This window comes from Artibeus jamaicensis, unplaced genomic scaffold (genome assembly GCF_021234435.1).
Source record: "Artibeus jamaicensis isolate MK-2021 breed Jamaican fruit bat unplaced genomic scaffold, CSHL_Jam_final contig_777, whole genome shotgun sequence".
NCBI classification, from domain to species: Eukaryota; Metazoa; Chordata; class Mammalia; order Chiroptera; family Phyllostomidae; genus Artibeus; species Artibeus jamaicensis.
Genome location: NW_026521966.1, coordinates 1,160,004 through 1,183,892, shown reverse-complemented (window position 1 = coordinate 1,183,892; position 23,889 = coordinate 1,160,004). Strand labels below are relative to the sequence as shown.

General features: G+C 45.2%; 1 pseudogene; it reads left to right on the top strand.

Annotated features, from left to right (window-relative positions):
- Positions 1 to 19,105: 19,105 nt before the first annotated feature.
- Positions 19,106 to 21,244, top strand: LOC119042568 (L-lactate dehydrogenase B chain-like; annotated as a pseudogene).
- Positions 21,245 to 23,889: the final 2,645 nt, after the last annotated feature.

Sequence of the window (23,889 nt, the reverse complement as noted above, 5' to 3'; positions counted from 1 at the left end):
GAGGACTAGGGGGGAGGAAGTGGGAGGGAGGTGGGGAGAAGGGGGGGCTGGGGTGGGAGAAATAGACAAAAAAACTGTACTTGAAAAATAACTAAATAAAATTTAAAAAATTTTTTAAAAAACCACAATGAGAGATCACCTCATATCACTTAGAATGGTGATTTTCAAACCATTCTAAGATGAGGTAACAAGTGAGGAAAAGAGAACCCTTGTGCCTTGTTGGTGGGAATGCAAATTGGTGCAGCCACTGTGGGAAACAGTATAAGGTTCACTGAAAAATTTAAAGTAAAACTTTAAAATTGATTCATCTGATTCAGCAATGCCACTCCTGGCTATATACCCAAAGGAAACGAAACCAGTATACTGAAGAGATTATCTGCACTCTCACGTTTACTACAGCGCTATTCATAAAAGCCAAGATACTGAAACAACCTACCTGTTTTTCAATAAATGAACGTACGAAGAAAATGTAATACATATAATATACATAAGAGAATATTACTCAGCCATAAAAAAGAAGCCTTGACTCTTGCAACAACAGTGATGGACCTTGAGGGCATTATGCCGAGTAAAATAAGCCAAAGACAAACACCATATGGCATCACTACTATGCGGAATCTAAAGCCAAAAGTTGTTAAGCAGATTTTCACAGAAACGGAGAGTAGAATGGTGGTTGCCAAGGACTGGAGTGAGGAAAAATAGAAGATGTAGGTCAAAGAATACAAATTTTCACTTATAAAAAGAGTAACTTCAACCCTAGCTGGGTAGCTCACTTGGTTAGAGTGTCGCCCCAATACACCAAGGTTGCAGGTTCAATCCCCGGTCAGGGCACATAGAAGAATCAACCAATGAATGCATAAATAAGTGGAACAACAAATAGATGTTTCTCTCTCTCTCTCTCTCTCTCTTTCGCTTTAAAAAAAATCAATAGAAAATTTAAAAGAATAAGTTTAGAGGATCTGATGTCCAGAACGGTGGCTGCAGCCAGCAGCAGCGCACTGTGCCCCGGAAGCGGCTGAGAGCGGATCTCCAGCCCTCTCACCGCACACAGGACGGAGTTGGCCGTGTAAGGTGCGGCCTGCAGCCACTTCACAATATACGTGTGCGGCAAATCATCTCTTCGCACACCTAAAGTGTATTCGATTATATCTGTCAATTATTGCTCAATAAAGATGGAAAAGGAAATATGACTGTTTTAGCTCTTTTCAAATGTACTGTTCATTAAATATATTCACTTGCCATGCAATCATCACCACCAACCATCTCCAGAAAGCTTTTGATCGTCCCAGACAGAAACTCTGAATCCACGGCTCGGCAGCTCTCCATTCCCTACCCCCAGCCTTGGACAGTCGCCGTTCCACTTCCTGCCCCTCTGAGCTTCACTACTCTAGGCATTTCATGGAAGTGGACTCATATAATAGTTATTTATCTTTTGTGTGACTGGCTAATTTCATTTCTCATGAAACCTTTGAGATTCATTCATGTTGTAGCCCATGTCAGAATTTTCTTACTTTTTTAAGGCTGAATAATATTAATATTCGATTGTATGTATATATCATGTTTTGTTTAGCCACTTATCTGTTGATGGGCCTTTTGACTATTGGAAATAATGCTGCTGTGAATACGAGTATATCACATTGATTCTTATGGCTGCAATATCTTCCCACATCTTTCTAAGGATAATAATTCAATGTATTCAGGTTTATGCTCTGCTTGCTTTTTTAACTGTTTTCAGATGTAAGTTCATGTGTCAAATTTGGTGCCTCTTTAAGGTGCTGCCTCCTCCCACCTACAGCAAAAAGGACTGCATCTCCCACCACTCATCCCAGCAGGGGCTTTAGGGTCTGCTCTCATCCTGGCGTCTCAGTCCCCAGGCTTGCCATGTCCTCAAACCCACTCCCATTGTCTGCAGTCTTCCTCTTACTATAGGATGTGTGTGTGTGTGTGTGTGTGTGTGTGTGTGTGTGTGTGTGTGTGTGAAGTTTCCTTGTTCAGTCTAAGGGATTTCTCATACTTACTGTCCCTCAACAGCATCTCTTCCTCCTGACCAGCAGATTTCTGTCACTGCTCAGAAGCTGGGGCAGGCATGAAGGAAGGCTGCTGCATGGGCACTGTCAGCTACCACGCATCTGGTTACTTTTCGAGTTTCACACCAACAGAGCCTGCTCCTTGGGGGAGGGGCATAAGCAGAGCACAGATAGCACTGTGGCAGTCACTCACTTGTCTCTGGTAGACAAACAGAAACTTTTTGGCGGCCAAATATTTTGACAAAAGTTTCACGGTTTCTTCTTGTACTTTCCCTAGGGCAGGGGTGTCAAACTCATTTTCACAGGGGCCACATCAGCCTCGCGGTTGCCTTCAAAGGGCCGAAATAATTTTAGGACTTTATAAATGGAACTACTCCTATACTGTTAATGAGTTGAAATTACATTCCATTTGAAGGCAACTTCAAGGCTGATGTGGCCCCTGATGAAAATGAGTTTGACACCCCTGCCCTAAGGAATAGCTTCTCTTAAAGCCCTGAGAGTTTGTCGATAGTGATTGTTTTAAAATGTGAATACTCCTTTGAGTAGTTTGGATTTAACGTAACCCATCCTCTGAAGAGGCAAGCAGCCAGTGGTTTTTTTATACCTGTGCAGGGAGAAGAAGAAATTCTTCTCTCAGCAGCTAGCACGAGAATTCCTGGTTCTGAACACACACACCTTTGTGGCAACAATGTCCGGATGATCCCACTTGGGGCGGAGACTTGGAAATGCGGGAGACAAGGGCTGAGGGTGAATAGTGTAGGGGAGAAAAACTTTTCCTTCACTTTCTTGATTATCTGGGGAGCTTGCGAATTAAACTAACATGAGACAGCTCAGCAAGAGAGAAGAGTTTATTTACACATGCAATGCTCATATATGCAAGAGGACTTAATGATGAGTAACTCAAAAGGGTGATTAGAATTTGGGGCTTATATACCTAGCAGTAGGGAAAAGGGAAGGGAGAGGAGGCTCCTTTGAGAAGTTCAAATAGGTTTTTTCAGGGAAGACAAATGGGTTTTTTTAGGAGAACAAACGAGAGGTGAGAAAGTTTGTGATAATGTTTGTATGTAGGCGTGAGCGTCTTCTTCAGGACCATAAAACTCCCTCAAAGAAGGGATTTACGGCAGGCTCATTTCCCAGAAGTTGTGGTTTTTGTTCAGGCAAAGCAAGCTCCAAGAAAGCTTTTTCTTGGCACTGGTTGAATCTTAAATGTCTTCAGTTTCAAACACCTTCATGCCAACTCTGGGGTTTGGAATGGGTCCCCACAATAGACTCCCACAAGCTGGATGTGCTGGAGAGGGGGCTTTTGGTTCTGAAAAAGAAAGGAATAGAGAGAAGAGTGAGGAGGAGAGAGGAACAGCAAAATGGTAGATGACTCCTCAAGTGCTGAGTAAATGCATCGCACCCATACATTGTCTGTTATGAGCAGCCTTTTGTGGAAACCACAGCCGACTCTGGCCTTTGCAGCCAGGGTGGCAGAAGGCTGCACTCTCGGAAGACGAGAGGCAAAGACAGAGGAACTTGGCCATCAGGAATTCTCCAGAACTCTGAAAAAAGCCTTGGGCTTTCAGAAGCTGTGGATTGGGAGGAGGAACCAAGTTGGTCTAAATACCCAGGAAACAGGGAAGCCCCGTTTGACAGGGTAATATGCAAATGCCAATCCAAAGCCCTTCGAGGCTGTGGACTCAGAGCCAGGTGCCCAGTCATGAGGACCCAGAGTCCCCTCCTTTCTATGCCCCAATCTCCCTACAGAACTATCCCCACAAGGGCAAGAGTCTTGATTCCAAATAGCCACTCACATTAATCTTTAAATTAGTGTATTTCAGCATATAAACCATATGTCCCAGACTTCTTCTACTCTTACTTCTGTTCCTACTCAGGACAAAAATCCTCTGTCAGATTTTTTTCAACAGCTCTTTAGAGACATAATTGACCTACTTACTATACATGTTTAAAGTGCACTATGTGACCTATGTATGTACATCCACAAAACCATCACCACTATCAAGATGATGAACACACCCATTTCCCCCAAAGTTTCCATGTACCACTGGTAAGCCCCTCTCTGTGGTCCTTCCCCAGACAACTACTAATCTGCTTTCAGTCATTACGGCTAGCTTGAATTTTTAAATAATTTTATATGAATGAATAGACTATTTACTCTGTTTTATCTTTTTTCACTCGGTGTGAGATTCATCCACATCATTATATGTATCAGTAGTTTTTTTTTCATTGCTGAGTAGTATCCCATTATATGGCTATACCAAATTTGTTTATCCATTCATCTATTAAAGAACATTTTGGGTTGTTTCCAGGTTTTTGCTATTACAAATAAAGCTTCTAGGAATGTACAAGTTTTGTATAGGCGTAGTCTTTCATTTCTCTTGAGTAAATACCTAGGAAGAAGATGTCTAGGTAATATGTTTAACATTTTAAGAAACTACTAAACTATTTCCCAGTGTAGTTGTACCATTTAATATCCCTACCAGCAGTGTATGAGAGTTCCAGTTCCTCCATATCTTTACCAATACTTGGTATAGTGAGCCTTTTTTATTTTAACTCTAATAGATACATAGCCTTTTTTATTTTAACTATTCTATAGATATGTAATGATATCTCCTTGTGGTTTTAATTTATATTCCCTAATGACAACTCATGTTTTGCATCTTTTCATATGTTTATCAACCATCAGTATAAATTCTTTGGTTAACTATCTGTTCAAATATTTTACCTACTTTGATTTGCTTATTTTCTTATTACTGAGTTTTGAAAGTTCTTTATATATATAAATGGTCTATGTAATTTGCAAATATCTTCTCTCACACTGTGGATTTTCTTTTCATTCTTTTAATAGTGTCTTTTGACCAAAGATTTTTAATTTTGATAAAGTCAATTAAAGAAATTTTTCTTGTATGCATTGTGCTTTTAATAACCTATCCAAGAAATGCTGGCTGAACTTAAAGTCATAATGATTTTTCAATGTTTGCTTTGAGGAGTTTTATAGTTTTAGGTCTATGTCTACTTTAAATTAGTTTTTGTGAATGGTGCAAGGTAAGAATCAAATTTTTTTTTGCTTAAGAATATATGTTTTTTCAGCAAATTTAGTTGAAAAGACTGTCCTTTCTCTGCTAAATCATCTTTATATTCTCTTTTTTTTTTTTTTGGTCAAAAGATCAGTTGTCTGTGGATGTGTGTGTCTGTGTGTTTATTCTGATGCCAATATAGTACCACAGCTTTATAATATCTTACAAACAGGCAGAATTATACCTGAATTTTTATTTTTCAAAGCTGTTTTTGCTATTCTAGATTCTTTGCATTTCCGTATACATTTTTGAATCAGCTTGCCAATTTTCTACCCCAAAACCCTGTTGAGATCTTAACTGAGATTATGCTGAACCTATAGAAAAACTTGAGAATTGAAGTGTTAACAATACTGAGTCTTTTGACCCATGCACACAGCGTAGCCATTTACTTGGTTAAGTCTTCTTTAACATCTCTCAACATTTATATTTTTAGTGTATAGGACTTGACATTATTTGCCAGACTTATTCCTAAGTACTTCCTATGCCTTGATCTATTGTAAGTGGTATTTTTTTTAATTTCCAATTGTCTGTTGCTACTATATAGAAATACAATTAATTTTTGTATAGTGGAGAAAATCTGCAGCCTTGCTAAATTTATTTGTTTTAGTAGCTTTCTAATAGATTTCATTATATTTTATACCTAGACAACAATGTTGTCTACCAATAAGGACAGTTTTAATTTTTCCTTTCCAATCTAGACTAATTTTCTTTTCTTGCTTTGTTTTTTATTTGATTTTCCACAGCTTTAATTGAGGCATAATTGATATATACAAAACTACACATATATAATGTGTATAATTTGATGTGTTTGGACATACGCATGCATCCATGAATCCATCACCACAGTCAAGGTTAAAGACATACCCACTGTCTCTAAACACTTCCTTTATTCCTTTACCTCTTTCTCTCTTCTTTCTTTGTGTTTGTGTGTGTGTGATAAAAACACTTAACATGAGAGTAACTCTCTTAAAATTTTAAGTGCACAGCACAGTATTTTTCACTGTAGGCCCTATGTTGTGCCTCTGTTGATCACTATAGGTGATTTTTAGAATTTATTCATTTTGCATTAAACTTTATACAGTTGAACTACAGTTCCAATTCCCCCTTCCCCCAGCCCCTGGTAACCAACATTCTGTTCTCTGCTTCAGTGAGTTTGACTATTTTAGCCTTATCGCAATGCCTAGCACCTTTAATACAATGTCAGACAAACGTGGTAGGAAAAAGTCTTGTTCAGGATTCTAGAGGGAAAGCATTCAGTCTTTTGCCATTAAATGTGATATCAGCTATAGGTTTTTGTAGATGTCTTTTATCAGGTTGAGGGTGTTTTCTTCTATTTCAGATTTGTTGATAGTTTTTATTAGGTATTCATGCTGGATTGCATTAAATGCTTCTTCTGTATCTATTAATATCATTTAATTTTTTTTAAATTTGAAGGCATTATCAGATTTACCTAGACAATAGCATTACCTAACAATAATTGAATGCTTATCATGATTCAGATCTTTTGCACATGCTTTCCTCTTATCATTTCATAAATTCACACAGCAACCCTACTATTTAGGTTCTGTTATCTTCGTCTCACTTACAAGGAGAGGGAGATGCAGAGAGAGTAGGCGATGGCACAGAACTTGTCCAGAGCCCATGCACCGTGAAACGCCACTCTGGCTACCACATAGAGGCTGGTGGGAGAGAGACCAGAGGCAGGCAACATTCTGGGGAGAAAGGATAAGGCCCAAACCAAGGCAGTGAGTAGAGGGCGGAGAAAGAGAGCTATCTGGGGAAAGGTAGGATGCAGTCACTGAGTTGTAATTTGCAGGAGTGAGTCATAAAGGAGTTGAAAAGGAAGGCTCTGGATGGTGCCTTTCACTGAGATGGGAAACATGAAAGCATGGGCAGGCGAGGGGATGATTTTGTCTGAGCAAGCTGCGTTTGCATTCCTGGGCTGGGTTTGCATTCCCAGGGGTCATGTGGAAGGAGGTATCCAAGAGATGAACAGGTAGGCCTGGAGTTCAGAGAAATAGCCCAAGCAGAATTAGAGTAACACAATGGCCAGATGTTACCACTGGATAGATCCCACCTCTCAGAAAGAGGTAGGCAAGATGACTGGCTCTAAGGATTCAGCTAGACACAGGGACATAGAACCTGGTTTAGGTTTTGTGTCTCGGGACGACTTTATGCCTAACCATACAAACTTCGAAGAACAATTTAAAATGTACCCTTTGTGACAGCCCATCACACCATCACACCCTGAGGATATACACCACACCATGTAACAGGCAGCACAGGAGATGAAAAGAGTCCGACTATCAGACAGACCTGACCTTGAATCAACCATTTACCAGTTACTAGACCTTAGTAAGTCAGTTCATTTCTCCCAGCCTCCATTTTCTTAAAAAACTGCCGACAACAATGCCGTAACTCACAGAGCACAGGTAAGGGTTAAGTAAACAACTGTTTGGGAAGCACCAAGCAGACACGTAGCAGATACTCAAACGATGATAGATGGGCCACCTGTCCTCCAGTCCCAGCAGCCTCCTCCTTCAGAGCACACTGAATGTCACTTCAGTCTTGGGAAAGCTGCCACATAGACCTTTGCCAACTCTGTCATTTTGCTGATGGGATGCAGGAAGGATGCAGACCACGTGGCCAAAAAAAAAGTCACCCTTCAAGAAGTAGCACGTTACATGGGAAATGTTTTAATCAGACAGTTCTGCGTTCCAATACAGGCTCTGCCATTTGCTAGCTGCGTGATCTCAAGCAAAACATTCAACCAGTCTGAGCGTTAGTTTCCCCATCTGTACATGAGGGCAGTAACCTCACTCACCTCACAGGACTGTTCTGGGACTGAATAAGATCCCGGATTCAAAACGCCCACCGCCAGGGTCTGGCACACAGCATGTGCTCCAGACATGTGAGATCCTATCGCCTGCAGCTTTCTCTGTCCTCTTTGTCCACAGAAACAAAGTTAGGAGTCACTTTCCCTCGTCGGGAAGTCCAAAGCGCCACCCATCTCCTTCTATTGGAATTCTCACATTCTGCCTCCCGTGACCTTCACTTCCGAGAAAACCCCGCCTTACTTCCAGCCGGGGAGCTGCCTAGAAAACAGTCTGTGTGTGACCCAGACTGGCCAGTTCACACTAGGCACATAGCAAAAGTGCCCCAAATAAAGGGATGAGTGAATAACTAAATGAATGACATTGCAGTTACATCAGAAACCATTAGTGAGAGAAAATTAATTTGCAGATGGAATTATTACATTGTGTACCCAATCTTGCAAAACAATGAGACACAGCTTGCAGGAGTTTCAAACACTTTTTCAGAAATTTAATTGCCAGTTAATTTTTCTGCAAACACAACCACCTCTACAAGCGAAAGGAAACAAAACACAGCTCTGGAAACCTGGGCAGGCTCTGCCTGGGGCTACAGGGGCTTTTTCTGAGTTGGGAGTCTGCGGATGCGAGCGGCCATGGTGGTCCTGAGCAAGTGCCTTTCCCCAGAGTCTTCCACACCTCACATCCCACTGAGGGGGCAGGGCTCCCACCTGTCACCCCGCCGCTGGGGGTGACCTGGGTTGAGCCATCTCCCATCGCTCACTCACTGTGTTCTCTTGTGATCAGAGCTCAGTCTGTGATGAGAGTTGAGGCTTAGTCTGTGACCATGATCAGAACACAGTCTGGGGCAAGAGTGAGGCTCAGCCTCCACCCATCCTCACAGCTATGATCACACATCTGCACAGCTACACATCTATCTATGGCTGCGATTAGAGGCGGACCCATGGCACAAGTCATGCCACAAATACCTGAAGCGTCTGCTGCCCAACTCAATCAGGCATCACTGAATTAAATTAAATAAGTGCTGTATTGTTTCCTCAGAGTCTCAAGACAAGGTGGGACATGGGTAGGAGAAGGAGGAGTGGGAAGGAAGTTCCATCAGCCCTGATGAGGAAGGGCTTAGAGTTCAGGCGTACCAGACAGAGTTCAATCTTGCCCTGACCCATTTAAGGCATTCTTGGCTAAGGAGCTGGATTTGCTCCTTCTGCTGCGTGGCAACCCACACAATGATCACAGAGCCAGCCTGGAGACATGTGCCCAAGGGCCAGATTCTGTCAGCTCCAGTAGCTGTCACCTGCTTGGGTATCACAGCTAAGTGGGTCAGCATTTGCTGGCCACTGCGCTGATTAATAGTGTGTACAGTGGCAGTATCATGGTGTGTGGGCACCAACTCTCCGGCCTGGGAAACACTGCTGTGCCAGCAATGAGCTCACTCCATGAGCGGCAGTGAGGCTCTGGGAGGGTCAGTCTCACTCACTACCTTCTCTGGGTGCTCGTGAATTCTTTGCATCAGTTTTTCCCCTGCTGGGTCTCCCCTCTCTGCTTATTCCAGTGTCGCACCTGAAGGACACCTTTGAAATGAGCGATGAGATGTAATGAAGCTACATATAAAATTAATCAAGTATGACACAAGAACTGATGTGGAATGCAATCTTGCTGGCATATTACTCACCTCCTTGGAGTGGAGTTCTTTGTTTACTGTTACAGAATTTGTGAAGGACTTGGGCAAGGAGCGACACCAGGGGTTGCTTTTCAGAATGAGGACTGAATGAAGAGACAGAAAAGTATTACAGAGGAGGGTGGAACCAATATTTAAGTGCTCTCAGTTTCTTGGAGGTTGATTTTTCTTGTTCTGCTCTAGTTATAAGAAGCATCTAAAGATGTCTTCAGAGAACTTGATTGCCGTGTATTAGAGTAAAAATCACTCATTTATTTGTCCATTTGTTTATTCATTTGATACCATTTACTGAGTATCTACTCTGTGCCTGCCCCTGTTACAGGAGCGAGCCAGTGAAAGTAATAGCAGTTGTTGCAATAATAAGAATAGGTGTTGCTGTTAGCTAACATGTATTGAAGATTTACCATTGGCTGGACCTTCTGCTGAGCACTTTGTAAGCATTACCTTGTTTCATTTCACAGAACCTAGGAAGTAGCAGCTATTAATGTCTTCATTTCAAGATGAGGAAACTGACCATGAAGCAACTAAAGAACTTGCTAAGAGTTGAGCAAGTCGTGAGTAGTTAAATTCATGGCACAAGCAAGATCGTTCAGATCCTCCCTCCCCACCATTTGAGTTGTAAACATCAGTTGGAATTCACATTCCCCAGACGGTGTCTAGACAAGACATCCTCGCTCTTCTGCCTCTGGCACCAGGTTGTTCCTTTTTTATGCCAACCCTTCAATATCCCCCACTTTGTACCAGTAAATGCTCTGTGGCTCAAGTTATGCAGAATTGGCTTCTGTTGATCGCAATCAAAGAGCTGTAACTGGTCCAGGTAGTGAGCTTCCCATAGACAAACAGACGGGCGTGAATGTGACAGGCTATGAGGAAGCGATCTGTACGGGAAATGGTGTGACAGGTTCCCGAATCTGGAAAGTTGGGGTATTTTCCAAAGATGGCTGCAAGGATGTCTACTGTCCCACCTCCTCTCCTGGAACCTCACCACTTCCCCATTGAGTGGTAGGGTCAGTGTCCCTTCCCCTTGAACCTGGGCAGACCTCTGTGAGTGCCTTGGTCAACAGAGCATGACAAATGTAGTATGTGGCTTCCAAGGATAGATCACAAAGTGCCACGTACTCCGCCTTGCTGTGCTGGGACATTCACTCTAGGAACCCAGACATCACGCTACATGCAATCCCAAACCAGCCTTTATGGAGAAACACGAAGAAGCCAAGTTTAGGTGCTCTGGCCTGCAGCCCAGAGGACAGCGGGCATCAGCCTCGGATATGAGTAAAGATATCTCCAGATGATTCCAGTTCCAACCACCGAATGACAACCTCACCACCACCAGCCTTCACGTCTGCTCTGTTGAAGTCCTGGACATTATGGAGCAGAGACACCCTGTCCCTGATGGATCCTGTCCAAATTACGAACCCACAGAATCTGTAAGCATAATGAAGTGGTTGCATTGCTCCACTCAGTTTTGCAGCAACGGGAACTGGAACTGATGGATGTTGGCAAGAGAGGGCTTTTAGGGTCATGTCCAACCCAGAAACTCTTAGTTCAGTCACTTCCCACAGGAACTGATCCCCACACCCATGCACAGACCCCAAGACAGGGCTGCACAGGGCTTATGACCTTTCCACCCCGGGAGAATGGAGCTTCAGAGCCCATACTCAGTGATACCCCAAGCCCAGGACCTGAAAAACTAAGCCTGTGTGTTCAGCAGACAACCCATTCACTAAGAAGAAGTTTCAGGCGTGGACTGGGAAAGAATCTGGGCTAGTATCCTAGCTAGGAACTGGAAGAACAAGCAGGGAATCATCAATCCCTCTGGAGGGTGCGTCCTATTTGTTATTCAGGGAAGGACCATTTGTCTCTAAGGGACATCAAACAAACCAGCTGAGCCTCCTTTATGGGCCAGAGGGAGGTAGGGCGGGGGAAATAAACAGGGTATGCAAAAATGATAGCATCAGGAAGTTACTGAGAGAGAAACAAAATGTCCTGAGCCAGCTGAGAATTTCATTAAGGTAAGTTTTTGTTAAAAGCAATGCTCTGTTCTTGTCACCACTGTGATCAGGCCATCTCCTTCCTGAAAATGGAATGGTATTCATGCTGGGGACAAGGACAATCAAGACTCTCTCTGTCTCTGTCATGTACATGCATGTGCACGCACGTCCATGTCCCCATCCCCAGCTCTCTGTCACCATGCCCTTGTCTCTGTGGTGTGGCAAAGGGGACAGCCTCCTGGGTCAGGATGCCGGGCTCAAACTCAGTGTGGCCTCAAAAATTGCTCTCCCTCCCTAGGCCTCAATTTCTTCATCTTAAAAAAAAAGAGAAAAGAGCCCTGGCTGGTGTGGCTCAGTGGATTGAGCACTGGCCTGTGAACCTAAGGGTCGTGGATTCAATTCCCAGTCAGGGCGCATGCCTGGTTGTGGGCCAGGTCCCTAGTAGGGGGCATACGAGAGACAGCCACACATTGTTGTTTCTCTCCCTCTCTTCCTCCCTCCCTTCCCCTCTCTCTAAAAATAAATAAATAAAATCTTTAAAAAAAGAAAAGAAAAAATGGACGGTAATACTACCTATGTGGTAGGGCTGTTGTGGGGTTTAATGAAATATTGGCTTACTCCTGGACACAGGGAGAATTTCAGTTCTAATTACTATTTATTTATATCATTTATTATTATTGTTAATGAGTGCTTTTCTGGGCTGGTGGGGCTTTGCACATCTGTGTACATACACATTTCTGAATCTGTAGGCCTGCCTTTATGTCCTCACCCCACCCACGCCGGACGCCCAACAATCCCTTCGTGGGCAGTGTGACCCTCCACTGTTCCCTGGATCAAGAGTCGGAAATTTCTGAAGTGCCCTGAGAGAGACAAGAAAACTCTGAGCCAGCTGATTTATGATAGGCCTGGTAATTAACATCAACTTCTGTAATTAACGACCTCAAAATCCTAGTGATTTACAAAACACAGTTTTGTTTCTCATTCATGCCCTAATCTGCAGCAAGCAGGACAATTGTCCTTGGGTACTCTTTTCCGAGTGGGGACTCAGGAATCCTGGCTCTTCCCATCTGATGAAACGACTGCCCCAGGGGGACTGGAAGGTCACGTGGGATGTTTCTAACCCGGTTGTGGGGAAGGCTCACATCACTTCGGCCCGCGCTCCATTGATCAGGACTCAGCATGTGATAAACGGTAACACTGATTTTGTCACGAAGAATTCTGACTTCACAGAAAAAAATATTACTGTCTATAAAAAATAGTAGAGGGCAAATGAGAGCTCAGACACCGCGTATCTCTCACAATGTTATTCGTGGGGCTGGGGTGGCTCTAAAGATCGGTTCTCAGTTCATTTCCTTCTCTCCATCCCTCCTGAGTCCAGACCGCGATCACTGCTCCCCAGAATTTCTGCATATCTGCCGCGACGTTCGCCCTCTTTTCTCCAGACTGCACAACGCAGCCAGGTTGGCTGTTTTGCAATGAACAGCTTTAACAACATAGGAAGCCACGTGGTGTGTGAGCTCTTAGCAATAGTCAAAACCCCTAAAGTTACAAGGCCCTCCCCATCTCCCTTCCTGGGCTCACCTCTTCTCTTTGAACTCTGAGTTCCAATTTGACCTTCCAATGGTTCCTCAAATTCACCATGTTACGCTCCTCTCTGAGCATCTTGTCCTGTTGCCCCACTTGAAACATATCTACTCGATCTCTGGCTCTTCTAGCAGCCTAGCTGCACCTTCCATTCAAGCCTCCAGGTGGAATTTACTCCTCACTCCCACAGTGGGTTAGGTCTCCCCTGCCTCACCCTCACAGCACACCACCTTAAAGCTCATCACTCCTAATTGTTGTTATAGGAATTCCCCCAAAACTGCAGCCTCCAACAGGGCAGGGATTCTATCTGCAGTCCATTCCCTGCTGTCTCCCCAGCAGCAACCACACTACCTCACGCCTAGTGAATACTCAATAAATAGTTGCTGGGTTAATGAGTCACTCCATTAGAGAATTCAGTCTTATTCTCTTACACCCATTTGTTCACTTCCTAGACTTCTACTTGATAGAAATTCCTCAAAGTCTCCTCTGCATTTCTGGTCCCTAAACCAGGACTTCACATGCAAGAAAGAAAAATGAGGGAATGGCTCATATTGACAAAAAAAGTAACTAACTTATTTTCATCTTCATCTGTTGGCTTCGACAATGTTTGAAACCAGTTGGTGTGTGAGCCAGAACTTAGGCAGAGGTCACGTTAGGGGCAGATTCAGTGTGACTTGAGTGGTGGGATCTGTTTCAGGCCTTGAAATCATCTAAGGTGTCCCTGTGGAGCCACTGTCTCATTAGACAGACCCCAGGGAGAGTCAGGCGTTTCCCTCTGAGACCCAACCCTCTGCTGTAGTTAATTGGTCGTAGCTTTCAGAAGCTGGCTTTGCTCCTCCAGACAAGGTCATCTGAGGCCGGAACCCACGCGGGCTGCACAGGAGTTGCAGCAGATCCAAGCCCCCAGCGTCTCTCTTCAGCTCCAGGGAAAGAGGCTGGGTGGGGTAGAGGCCAAAAGCAAGCATTTCTTCAGATCACAGAGGGAAGAGAGGTTGCGATTTCACAGCACATTTTCCTAAGCATGAAGGGAGAGAAAGTCAGACAAAGCAAAGCTTTGGAAGCAGATGGTGAGCAAGATCAGTTGAGAGAGTCTCATCTGGGGTTGAAAGGAAAAACTGCAGAGATGCCTCTGTCGAGGGTATGACGACTCCCACCTGCCTTGGACGTCTTTATTTTCTAGCCTAAAAAGCTTTATCCAAGGGAAGATCCAATGCACGGAGCTGTCTCACCCTGTTCATCTGAGCCAGCACGAGCGTGTCTCAGAAAGCACTGGAATGAAAGCCAAATAGAGCCTTAGCTCAGTCACCACTAGGCACCAGCTGCGGGGAGCAGGGGCTGAAGATGCAGATGCCTGTTTCCATGGCGGCCACTGTGGAGCCACCCATGAGTCAGGACCCTGGCAGAGGACAGTCAGCCTCCTCTCAAAGGGCCTGGACAGGGACGGGGAGGTGCGGGGGACGGTTGGGCAGACCAGGATCCACATCGCAAATGCCAGAAGGAGATAGCCACAAACTACCTCTGCCTAGTGGAAGGTTTGCCAAACCTCAGCCACACCCATGTCCCCAAGACATGGTGACATCAGGTGCCTCCTGATGTGATACAGTGAGTTGGGCAGAGCGTCACTTCTGTGGTCTTTGTGAGAAAACATCAGACAAACCCAAGCGGAGGGACATTCTACAAAAGAACTTGGCCAGTGGGTGACAGACGGAAGAACTGTCACAGATCGTAGGAAATTGAATAGATAAGACTACTGAATACTCCTGGGCTCCTGGACCAGAAAAATGATACCGCTGGGAAAAGTGGCAAAACATGAATACAACCTGTACATTAGTCAAAAACATTGACTCGGCGTCATTTTCCAGCGTCAGTGATGGTGCTGAGGTCATGTGACACGTCGGGATTAGGGGAAACTAAGGGAAGGGGGTGTGGTACTACTCCACATTATTTTCACAATCCTTCTGCAAGCCTGAAGTTATTTCCAAAAAAGCAAAAGAATCTGACCAAAAACATTTTGTCTTGAACTGATCATTTTTTTCTGCTAGTATGTCACGGTTGCTGTGAAAATTAGGTGAGATCCTATTGTAGAGCACTCAGCATGGGGCTTGTACAAAAGAGGGTGGTCTGTAATGTTTGGGCTATTTTTTAAATCCTGAGGCTGATGCAGTTGACAGGATCCAGAGGGGTCAGCACTTCCCAGGTGATTCCTGCACTGGAAGGGGGGGAGGGGTGGTGCTCCTTCTGACTGAAAAGTTCCTTTTTCACAGGGAGCCTCAAGATGCTGTTTTAGGAATATGGGTTTTGTTTTATTATTCTTAAACTGTATAAGTTACATATACCCTTGTGTGTACATTTTATGACTTTTCAAAAGCAGCTGTTTCTTCATGAGATAAATTTTTATTTTCAAAGGAAACTTGTTATCATTACCCAAAAAGAAAGGCCAAGGTCATTAGTCATAAAAATGAAGTTCACTGGTCCTGGCTGGGTGGCACAGTTGGCCCTGGTGTCTTCCTGTACGCCAAAAATGCTGCAGATTCCACTCCCAGTTGGGGTGCATACCTGCCGTATTTTGCTGTGTGGAATGTACACCCACATTTTTGTGCATATTATACACATTATTATTCCCATGGCATGTAATTGTTATACCCATGTATAATGTGCATCCTTATTTTTCCCTTAAAAATTTGGGCAAAAAAAATGCACATTATACATGGCAAAATAGGTAGGTTTCAGGTTTTATCCCTGGTAGGGGCACATACAAGAGGCAACTGATTGCTGATTGATGTTTCGCTTTTTCTCTCTCTCTCCCTCCTTCTCCCTCTCTCTCTCTTTTTCAAATCAGTAAAAACATATCCTTGGGTGAGGACTTAAAAAAAAGTTAATTGGCAAAGACAAATACAATGAGAGCTAGGCACCGCTGCCCACCAAAGGCTCTGAGCTTCAGACCTCTTCTTTCCTTTTGTGTTAAAGAGGGAAATTAGCAACTGCTAGAGAAGCATTGAAGTGTATCAGCTTCCAACTGGGACTTCCTCCTTGATGTAGTCAGAGGAGTGAAAGATTTGAAAAGTGAATAATTTTCCCACTATGTGATTTAGTGCCAGTTAGTGTCTTATCCGTGCACCTTTGAAAACCATTTTTGGGACCACCTGAAATCATATCCCACTCTGGGAAAACACTGCTTTTCTTTTTTTTTTTTTTTGAGGCCTCCTGATGAGGTCAGAAGACCATGGGGCTGCAGGATAAAAGTCAGAGGCTCACTGCGGATGAAGAGCCATCCTCAGGGTTAACCCCGGGGTGGGGAAGCAGCAGTTGTTGTCACAGAACAGAGGTCCAAGGGGGCACTATTTGGCCCACCCAGGGATGCAAAAAACTGTTACAGAACAACTGGGTCCCCCCAAGAACAGTACACTAATACCGTCTGGACCACCTACTGGGCTCGTCTGTCCACCACCAGAGGAAAGACATCTCTCTGTGTCAAAGATTTGTGAAAAGGAAAGGAAAGGTTTATTTAAATCTATACAGACTTAAAATAGTGGCCCAATGTCCCCATTAAAATATCAAAGTCCTTTAGGATAACCATAGATGCACAGAGTACTTCCTTCTCCCCCTGCCCTAATTCAGGAAAAGAAGCACACGTCCATGTTTCAGGCCACTGGCACCATCAGCTGTGTCGCCACCCAGGCAGGATCTCTAATTACTCCAAAGCCATGTGTCACCTTCTCATGGCCTGCTGGCAAGAGTTCTTTTACCCTTCTTCCAGGCAAAGTCTCTCCTGCTTCCCAGGCCACGTGGCCAAAGGGAGCACCCCAAAGCCATGTGGTCCTCTTCTACCAGAGCCGCAGGGGTCTGCACTCTGGTCAAAACCACATGGTTCTTTCCTTCACATGGCTGCAGAGAAGGTAGGGTTGCCACTCTTCCAGAAGCCAGTGGTGATTCTCTGCTAAAGCCGCATGGTGACTTTCTCTAACCCCAGCTGCGGGAGTCCCCATTCTGGTTGAAAGTGCGTGGTTCTCTCCTTCACCTGGCCAAGAGGGGGTCCTCACTCTGCCAAAACTGTATGGCTCTCTCCTTCACATGGCTGCAGGGGTCCCCACTCTGGCAAAGCTTCGTGGTACCCCCCAATGGCTGCAGTGTCTTGGGTTTTAAATCCCCCAGCCAGACTTCCGCCAAGATGGAGGCGTAGGTGGAAACACTGCACCTTCTCACACAACCAAGTTTAAAAACGACAAAGTTTTAGCAACAAAAACGCAGCCAAACCACAGAAAATTGAACTACACGGAAGTCCGACAATAACAAACCCTTCAGCCAAACCAGTAAAAGGGGCAGAGCCAGCAGCAGAGCATGGTTGGGCAGGAAAGATCCACCGGACTGAACTGGGCACGCAACCCAGGCGCGCCGGCAGCCGAAGGTGGATCCCAGGTGTGGAGTAGCGGGCGGACCCACTGAGGGCACAAGGTGGTGGACCCACTGAGGGCTGACCACAGTCACACATTCGAGCGCAGATAAACCAGTGAAGGAGCGAAGCAGTGAGACAGACCGTGCAGGCCCCAGTGGTGGAAGGTGGCAGAGGGGACCGCCATTTTCCCTCTCTGACCCCGCCCCCACCTATAGCGTCACAAACCAGCGACCTGGGTAGCCCCGCTCTGGTGAACACCTCCTTGTACCTAACAGGCATGAACAGATCAAAACATGGCTCAAGAACAACTCAGAGCCCCAGAGCCAATAAATTTAAGCGATGAAGAAATAGCCAAACTTTCAGATGCATAGTTCAAAACACTGGTGATCAGGATGCTCACAGAACTGGTTGATTATAATCACAAATTAGAGGAACATATAAAAGCTAAACTAATTGAAATGAATGGAAATACACAGGAAACCAATAGTAATGGAAAGGAAACTGGGAGTCAAATCAAAGGAGTGGACCAGAAGGAAAAAAAAAATGACCAAACAGAAAAGGATGAAGAAACAAGATTTCAAAAAAATCAGTTACACCTGCCAGTATCCCTGTATTATTCCAAGTTTACTGAGCTGCCATTGTGAGTCGGGCAGGTATGGCCCCATGTTGTGCTCCAAGCTCTCACACGGGTACTGTAACTCAGAGGACCTGCCCCCAGTTACGTCTTGGGTGGAAGTCACTTCCATCCCCCTGGCTCAGAGCAGGACCACAGCTATTTAACATATCTATGAAACCAGTTAAAGGTTATAGCTATGTTAAATGACCATGCCAGAGGTTAGCTTCAAAGCCTTTGCTGTACAAAACAGCCCTCAATGGCCCTGCTCCATTTGTCTCTTTCCCAACTCACACCTGTGTGTGGGGGAAACATCTTGATATTTCCTAGACACCTTGAGTTCCGGACCCCATTCCAAATCCCTTTTTGGGGGCCCCCCTCTTGGCTGCACCCTGTTACTTTGTCACATGCTGATGGTGGGAGTGAAAATTGGTTCAACTTCTTTGAACACACCCTTCCCTTTGATCTAGTAATTTCTCCACATAGGTATTTGTCCTACAAATATAATCATGAGTCATTACAGTATTTTTTGGTAATAAGAAATGATAGAAACAACCTCAATGTCCATCAGTAAGCAATATACTACACAATAAAAGATTACACCGCCATTAAAAAGAATAAGAAACATGTACATGTGCCAATATAAAAAAATTTTCAACATTTATTAGTTTTTATTACACATACTATGTGAAGAAAACAAGCTGAGTAATAGCACACGTACCATACTCCTACATGGGCTTTTTAAAGTGGATGACAGAGCACGTAGCTGACATTGTCTTTTTGGCAGGACCCTTGCTATGATCTAGGGAGCCTTCTCTCTCCCATGCACAGGGGCAACTCTTAAGGAAAAACTGACTGCACCAGCTGCAGAAGAAGAGGCAGCAGTCCCAAACAGTACGACCAGTGCCATGGGTGTTGGGCAAGCTGGTATGGCGTGTGCCATCAGGGTAACAGGGCGCAGGCAGGAGGGAGGCCCCAGAAAAGGATTTGGGGTGGGGTCCAGAGCTCAAGGTGTCCAGGAAATATTAAGATGTTCTCACCCCCCCACCAGGTGTCAGTTGGAGAAAGGGACAAATGGAGAAGGCCATTGAGAGCTGTTTTGCATAGCAACGGTTTTGCAGCTAACCTCTGGAATGGTCATTGAACATATCTATAACCTTTAACTTGTTTCATAGATATGTTAAATAGCTGTGGCCATGCTTTGAGCCAAGGAGAAGGGAGTGACTTCTACCCAGGATGTAACTGGGGGCTGGTCCCCCGAGTTACAGTGCCTGCATGAGAGCTTGGAGATGATTGGCTCCAGGCCATGGGGCCACACCTGCCCAGACTCACTATAGCAGCCCAGCAAAGCTGGGAGGATATGGGAGTCCTGGCAGGTGTAACCGATTGTGGGAGGAGTCAGAAATGGGGCTGCAAAGGAGGACTAGCACAGTGATTTAAATGCAGACATGGCAACCATTGGAAGGAGAGCCATGCAGTTTTAGGCAGAGTGGGGACCCCCAGAGCCATGTGAGGGGAGAGCCACGTAGTTTTAGTGGAGTGCAGATACCCTCTCTGCAGCCAGGTGAAGGAAAGAACCATGGTGTTTTGGCCAGAGTGCAGCCCCCTACAGCTTTGGTAGAAGAGACCCATGTGGCTTCGGGGTGCTCCCTTTGGCCATGTGGCCTGGGAAGCAGGAGAGACTTTGCCTGGAAAAATGGGTACAAAGAACTCTGTGCCAGTAGACCATGAGAAGGTGCCACATGGCTTTGGAGTAATTAGAGATCCTGCCTGGACGGTGACATAGCTGAGGGTGCCAGCAGCCTGAAACACAGACATGTGCTTCTTTTCCTGAGATACGGTACCCTGAATTAGGGCAGGGGGAAGGAAGCCCTGTGGGCGTCTGTGGTTATTCTAAAGGACTTTGATATTTTTTAAATGGGGACATTGGGTCACTACTTTTAATCTGTATAGCTTTAAATAAACCTTTCCTTTCCTTTTCACAAATCTCTGGCATTGAGAGATGTCTTTCCTCTGGCAGCAGACAGATGAGCCCAGTAGGTATTAGTATACCGTCCTTGGGAGGGGCCCCTGTTGTTCTGCAACAGTTTTTGGCATCCCTGGGTGGGCCAAATATTGCCCCCCTCTTGGACCTCTGTTTGGTAACATCAACATTCTGGGAAAGTCTCTGGCTGATGAACTCACTCTCATGAATGTTTTGGAAGATAAACTTAAAGAAGAAAAGATGGACCTGCAGCATGGGAGCTTATTTCTTCAGGCACCCAGGATTGTGGCAGATAAAGACTACTCTGTGACTGCCAGTTCTAAGATCGTGGTGGGAACTGCAGGAGTTCACCAGCAAGAGGGAGGGAGTCATCTCAACTTGGTGCAGAGGAAGGTTAATGTCTTCAAATTAATTATTCCTCAGATCATCAAGTACAGCTTTGATTGCATGATAATTGTGGTTTCTGACCCAGTGAATATTCTCACATATATTGCCTAGAAAGTAAGTGGATTAAATTATCCAAGCATCATGTGATTAGGAGGGGATATAACATCTGCATTCTGCTATATTCGGCTATCTTACGGCTAGAAAACTTGGCATTTGTCCCAACAGCTGCCATGGATGGATTTTGGGAGGACATGGTGACTCAAGTACGGTTGTGTGGAGGGCAGTGAATGTGACAGGAGTTTCTCTCCAGGAGCTGAATCCAGAAATGGGAACAGATAATGATGGTGAGAATTGGAAGGAAGTGCAGAAGATGGTGACTGAAAGTGCTTATGAAGTCATCAAACTAGAGTGATACACCAAGTGGGCTATTGGATTAAGTGTGGCTGATCTCACTGAATCCATGTTGAAAAATTTATCCGGGATTCATCCAGTGTTGAGGTGAGAATCTCAGTGTTGAGGCACTGAGAATTAAACCTCCCCAAGTCTTCCATGTATCCTGAATCCTCAGGGATTAACTAGTGTTATCAACCAGAAACTGAAGGATGATGAAGTTGCTCAACTCAAGAAAAACATGGGTACCCTGTAGGACACCCAGAAGCACCTCAAAGACCTGTGACTTCAGGCTTCTAGCTGTAGATATTTAAAAACTACAATGTGACTAACCGTGAGCCTTTGGTTTCCACCCATGTTCATGGATCACAGTTTGCTTCTATCTTCCTAAATATGTGAGCCTGGGCTCACAGAATCAGAACTCATGCTCAGTTTAATGCTTACAATATGAGTCCTTGAACAAATAAAGTTTACTATTGTGTGAAGAAAAAAGTGGATGTGTACATCGTATCAATCAATTGTTGCTGTGTAACAACAACCCCCAAACTCAGGGACATACAAAAATAAGCATTTAGCCCTGGCTAGTGTAGCTCAGTGGATTGAGCAAGGGCCTGTGAACCGAAAGATCACAGTTTGATTCCCAGTCAGGGCACATGCCTGGATTGCAGGTCAGTTCCCAGCAGGGGCCAGTTCCCAGCAGGGGATGCACCAGAAGCAACCATACATTGATGTTTCTCTCCTTCTCTCCTTCCCTTCCCTTCTAAAGACAAATAAATAAAAATTTAAAAAAATAAGCATTTATTATCAGACTCAAAGCTGTGTAACCGGTTGAGGCAGCTCTACCTTCTCAGACTGCAGAGAGGCAGAGAGGCCAGAGCAGCTCTGATCCACCTGTCTGTCATTCTTCTAAGACCAGCCATCTCCCTGGGGCATGCTCCTCTCATGGTCATGGCAGGAGCACAGGGGCACAGTGCACATGGCAGGAGCACAGGGGCACATGCAGGAGCACAGTGCCTGCATGAGAGCTTGGAGTTGATTGGCTCCAGGCCATGGGGCCACACCTGCCCAGACTTATTGTAAACCAGACTCTGCAAACCAGCACATTGTAAATCTTTGCTCATGTCACACCTACTAACACCCCATTAGCCTCAGCAAATTGTGGCCAAGCCCAACATCCATGGGGCCAGGAAGTATGCTCCTGGGAGGAAGAGAGGAGCAAACGTTTGCTAAACAAGTGTTCTTAAAAGCTCTAAAAATTATCTATATATGAGATATCAAGTATATGTACTTGATATGTCACATTATATATACATCCAATGTACAGAGAGTGTAACGAAGAGCTCACATGAAATTAGTCCTGGGTTGTGTCTAGGGGGCAGGAGCGGGGGATCACAGTTTGGATGAGAGTGAAGTTTGTCTTTCACCACCCTTCTGCAACATTTGAATTTTGTACAATTTACATAGTTCATTTTCACACAAAAATAATTGGACATCACCTTTACATTGTCTGGTCCATGAGGGATTTATTTTCATACTGATTGTCTTATTTGACTCTCACAAGATAGAGTGAGGCAGGCAGAAAAGGGCAATTATGGCCCCACTTTGTGGATGAGAAGGAAACTGAGACCCAGCCATGTAGAGTGGTGACCTGCCCAAGGCCAGACGGCCGAAAAAAAGCCAAGCCAGGGCTTGAAGGTCCAGATCTGCCTTGGACCAAAACCACCCCACCATGGCATGCAGCATGCTGTGGGCCAGTGCCCATGAGCACCGTCCAGTGGACAGTCTGCCCTGTGGACTGGCATAGGGATCAAACCCCTCAGTCCCACACACACTGTGCGGGAGAGACTGAATGCAAACAGCCCCTCAGAGAGCACCTTGTCCAACCTGGCCATTTGACAGATGAGCAGAGAGGCCCAGAATCACAAAGCCAGTCCCTCTGTCTCTCTGTGTCTCAGATGGGACCTTACTAACCACCTGACAGGTTGTTTGGGAGATCAAAGCAGACCATGCATATGAGAGGGGTTTGCACCCCAGAGAACACACAGCATGATTTTGAGGACCCATTTGTTCATCATTCATTCCCTACAGGAGAGCCAGGGGACCATCCAGGAGTCTATAAACTGACCCACAATGGAGTAGCAGAGTTCTCAGAGTGACAGCAATTGCTCCAGGACCAGCCAAAGGGCTCTGGGCCTCTGGGCCAGAGGGCAGGCTGCTCAGCAGTGGAGCGTGTTAAATTTTGTACAGCAGATATGTTCCCAAATTGTCTCGCAGCAGACTTCATGCATGAGCTGGGACTGTGTTTATGCATGCTCCTTCACAGCTCAGCACATAAATCGTTCCCCTAGCAAAGCTATGTCCCCTGGGAAGGGCCCCGGCGGCTGCAGCGCTAAGAGCTTTGTTCCTCCTGCTCCTGCCCCAGGCGGGTTCCCCCTCATGAGTCTCCTTGCCCACAGTGTCCCCAAAGGACAGCATCCCCTCCCATTACAGTGCACTCTGCTCCCTTGTCATCATCTCTCAGAAGGCAACAAAAAAGTGGGTGGGAGGGAAGCAACAGAGGCGCCAGATGCTGGTGAGTGAGCAGAAATGAGGGGGCCCTGGGAGTCCCACTTAAGCCATTTTTGACTTTGCATCAAATGGAAATTTCTGTGAGCTACACTGAAAGCTCCTACAATGACTGATGTCACCAAGTGAGCTCTAGGAACAAACGGATGCTAATTATTTTGTGGAAGGAGAGACAAGCGGAGAATTTAAACAGAGGGTCCGACTAAGCAGATGGTGGGAAATCTGAAGGCCTCCCCCTCCACACTCCTACCCCTCCCAAACCTCTGCCCACACCTCCCTCCTGAGTTGCTCAGCAGTGAGCAGGGAGCTTAAAGGCCCAGGACTGTGAGATAGCCCTCGGCACAGGCCCTCCCCCCCCAGCCTCTA